A 5000-nucleotide genomic window follows, 5' to 3' on the forward strand; every position below is an offset into this window, starting at 1 on the left:
AACACCAACAATAGCATCCAACCCACCAGTGTGACTGTACTTGGCCCTATTGCTTTCCTTGATAAATGAAACCCTTTGTTTTAGGTTTTTTTTATTTTGCATGTGTTTTTGCATCATCCTCAAGAGAATGAGAATGATAAGAGAATGTCCTTTCGTCTGTGTGCGGTGGCACTTTGCTGTGAAATTGTAAAGAGTCACTCCTTTGCATTTACCAGATGTCGCAGCTCAGTGGTGATGTGACTATAGCACAGTCCAACTTGTTTAAAAAATAGTTCAGTAGTGGAACAGACACAAAAGAAGAGCTTTGGCAGGATGTTAACACTGCACATTGTGCTACATGTACTTCATATTCAACATTTTAACACTTGTGAAGCGATAACCAATACAGTTTGGTCTCCAAGTGGTCACCAACCTTACTTTTGTTTGATCAAAAATACAGCAAAAACAGTTATATTGGAAAATATTGTTGCAATTTTAAAACAACCGTTCTCTGTTTTAATATATGCTAAAATGTAATTTATTTCTGTGATGCAAAGCTGATTTTTCAGCATCACACAATACTGCAATACAGTTTTTCACCGTATATAGTAGTGGAATTTACCGTAAACCATTTTTACAGTGTTTTACCGTTAAATTAATTCAGTCATTTTTTACAGTGCAGCCTTCAGTATCACATGATTCTTCAGAAATCATTGCTGTTAATAGTGTTCATCGTCTGTTTGATTACTACTAATATACTGTAATTATAACGTAATTTTCTGTAAAGCTGCTTTTGCAACAATGTGTATTGTGAAAAGCGCTATACAAATTAACTTAAATAGATTTTTTTTTTTCAGGATCAAATAGAAAGACCAGCAGATAATTGAAAATATATATATTTTTTGTTTACTGTCACTTTTGATCTATCTATCTATCTATCTATCTATCTATCTATCTATCTATATATATATATATATATGCATATGTTGTGCTGCCTAAATTTTACGCCATTGATTGGTTTAAAGAAATTAAAGAAATTATTTTTCTTTGTTTAGACAAAATAGTATTGAATTTTAAGGAAAGCCATTTATCATTTATCAGGCATAAAATAATAGTATTGAGTTGTAAAGCTTGGAATATACATTTAGGGTTTTTAAATCTTCATTTGTGTTTCTTTTTTCTCGGATTGGAATGACATGAGGTTGAGTAAATAATAACAGAATTCTAATTTTGTCTAAACTATTCATTTATTTTAAAGGTAAAAGGGACAAACAAGATGACAAAATGATGAATGTCACCAATTTAAGTGACCCATTTAACTATTAACTCCTATTTTTGCATAAGATTCCGTAAACAAAATTTCTCTCTTGTATTCATGACAAATGCTCTCGAATGATTGCAGATTTCAGCACACAGATTCAAATGCATTGTCCTAGGTCTTGTCTTTGGACAGGGCTCCTATTAAATACCTATTTTGTGGAGCCTGAAAAGTGTCATACACTGATAACATGCTCTGCAAAGACAAAGGCCTTGAACAAAAGATGGTTGCATATCCCGCTGATTTGAGTTCCTCGGGTTGGAAAAAGCAGGCGCGCTGAATGGTGCCGCATTGACAGAGAAAGCAAGTGCGAGGGACAGAGCTGTAATTTTGGAACGTCGTAGCTCTTGTCACACAACCGCAGAGTAACAACAATGACGAAAGGCTATCTGATGCTGAGGGTGCCCATGCTGACAGAGACACACATTCGGGTTCTGCACATTTTCAAAGGGTTTGCAATATAAAATAAATTACACTGCTGAAGTCAGTTTTAAGGAGGCAGATCATGCAGAGAAGAAAGGGAGAGAGAAAATGTTTGTATAAAGGAGAGTGTACTGTGATTGTTGCAAAATGAACCCAGACAGGGTGATGCAAGGGTTCAAATCATGTTACTATGGGAATAAAGAGCCAGTGAGTCACTTATTATGACATTTTGTGATAATACATTAAATATATATATATATTTATGTTTAATGTACATGAATTCTCTAACAAAAACCAAAAAACAAAAGGTCATATGTAATACTTTAGCTGCCATTACCCCAGCATGCACACAACATCATAAGATGTTCATATTTGGTAAAATGTTGGTTGGGACATTGGGTCACCAAAATTCAATGTCAATTCAGTGTTTAATGTCAATGTTAATTCAATGTCCAATACTGACGTGAGCTGACATTGATATTTGTTGTTTTTAGGTTGTGCAACCAAAATCCAGCGTTAAGTCAATGTCAAATTGGTGTCAAATAATGAAGTCAACCTGATTTTCGTTCTCAACCAAAATGCAACTTCTGTCCGACCAGTCAAAATCAATCATTACAGTGGCTCATGTAAGTGAGTTTAAAGCAGTATGAGTCCATTTGTGACTGCTTTAAAAATGCATTTGCTCGCAATAAAAAGGGGAAATTGTGAAAAAACAAACAAACAAATAAAAAGCTAGCATAACAAGGAATAACCATCATTTTCCTTCAAGAAAACACACATGTGGTTTTCATTATAACTGTCTGTGTGTTAATAACAGCAGGTGGTCTGCTTTGGCTCTATAGCTGATTAAGTTACTCATTGCAATAATCTGATACTGTGTGTACACTATTCATCATGTGAGTTTACTACGTTTGCCTGTCAACGGCGTGCGTTTATGGTAATCTGTCATTCTCTGAGATGGCTCGTGCTTGTTTGCTGGAGTTGTGATGTGTTTGTGTGTGAGCGGGTCGGAGGGTGCTTTCACCGTGTGCAGTCGCGGCATCTTCACCGAATCTTCATTTTCTCAGACCGTCAGCCAATTACATGATGCATGTCAGTGTCTTCATCTGTGCTTTGGTGAGCTTTTGCTGGTGGTTGAGAAGAACATAGTATTTTGTTGTAATTCTGAGAGGGTTTTGACTCTATACAGTGAGGCCAGAGTGGTCTTGATGGTATGAAAGATCTTTAAATAGTTGTCTTTCATGCCTTTCTAGTCAAATCACTCCAAATTTGCAGTCAAGGGATGTGACAATACATCATTCATTGCTACTATAATGGGATTTGTAGGTTGCTCAAAGAAAGTCTGCCTGGCTGCCTCTATTCCTGTCTGTCAGTTTTGGTTTTGTTTTTTGGTCCTATTTTGGCTTTAATTCAAATTTCTAAATGTATTATTTATATATAATAATTTCTAAATGTATACAATACCGATCGAACATTTTAAAAGAAGTCTTTTTCTCATTAAAGCTACATTTATTTGATTAAAAATACAGTAAAAACAGTAATATTGTTAAATATTGCTACAATTTAAAAATTGTCAATATAAAATTGTTAAAAACACGATCCTTTAGAAATAATTTTAATATGCTTATTTGCTGCTCGAGCAACATTTCTTATCATTTTTTACAATATTAATAAAGCTAAATGAAACAATTAAGTAGCTTTTACAAGAACATACTATTTCAACCTTTTTACTTCAAAATTTCATTTTTAATTTAATGCGTTACTTGGGATTTCTTTGTAATTACTGGTTAAATTTACCACAATTTCTGGAAATTGTTTCAAATTGTTTTTTTATTATTATTTTAGATTTTTTTTCTCAGTGCACTACCTGCACCTAGACAGCGTGATTTGTTTTGGAAAACGTGATGAATTTTTTTTTTAAGGATTCTTTAAAGAAAAAGTTCTAAAGGCGAGAGTTTATTTAGAAACAAAATAAACAAGTAAATAAATTCAAATTGTATGTATTCAGTTTCATAAGATTCATCTACACATTAAATTATAATTTATATTAATATAAATATTAATATTAAAATATAATAAATAATACATTTGATAATTAAATTTTATATTAAGTATACAACGTGTTTAAGTAAGTAATCTAAAAATCACGGTAGTGTGAAGTAATTCAAAGAATACCTTGGTATTAGCATGATGTATTTTGAACTCTGTGGTACTCTGAAGGATAGAGTGAATTGGTGAAGAAGCGTTTCTTCAGTGGGCGTGTCAAGTGAGAAGGACAGTCTCTAGACCACTGCTGTGGGCGGAGTCTGCTCTGACAGCCCTCCCCCCACCTGAGTGAGTGACATTAAGATCACATTGTGGCTCTTAATGTAATTTATACATTTCATCAACTAATGCAGTGCAAATCCACTTTCCCTTCTCAATCCTGAAGGGCCACATACATTAACTTGGTGAGGCAGAGTCACAGAGTCCAGCTAATGAGGCTAAATGTAATTAGAAGTTGTCTTTCCCCTTAACCCTCCTCGACAAACACCACAGCTCGGGTTCTCCACTCAGATAGAGGACTAACGTGAAATGAAACTTCAACTAAGACTTACCTCTAGACTTACCGTTACCCCAGAGAATATGTAGAGTAGGCTATATAGAGAATAATAGTTTACATAAAATAAAAATGATTTCTAAATTTCATTGCAAACTTTGTTCTGTAGATTAAAAAGTAGAAACTGTGATTAATGTACAAGCAGTTTTTCCCCCTACAAAACTGAACCTTAGAAGTTTCTAAAAGGATATAAAAGGAACCGCATAGTAACTGGATATTCCTTGATGTCCTTGGCACTTTCATCATGAGAAGAGTAAGGATGTATGATGTGAGAATGAATCATGATCATCAGCTGAACTGATTCAGTCCACTCAAATTTAGCTCACTGACTCAATGATGTGGTCGTAGTGGTTAACAAACAACATTATCAGTGAATAAATTCCGACTATATACAGTAAATAATGGCAACATATGAACTATTAAAAATTCTGAAATGTTTAGATTGCTTTTGCATAATTTTTTTAAAGCTTTGAAAGCTCCAGACCGTATGTATTTCACAGAAGAAGAAGAAAAAAAAAAGGTTTGGAGCAGCAACATGTGACTGATAAATTATAGAAATTGTATCATAGCTGAACTGTCCCTTTAAATTAGACTTAATATACTGTATGAGTGTTTTGCATAAAAAAATTGAATATCAAGATGGCATTCATATCTATCTATCTATCTATCTATCTATCTATC

This window comes from Carassius carassius, chromosome 43, assembly GCF_963082965.1.
Source record: "Carassius carassius chromosome 43, fCarCar2.1, whole genome shotgun sequence".
Taxonomy (NCBI): Eukaryota; Metazoa; Chordata; class Actinopteri; order Cypriniformes; family Cyprinidae; genus Carassius; species Carassius carassius.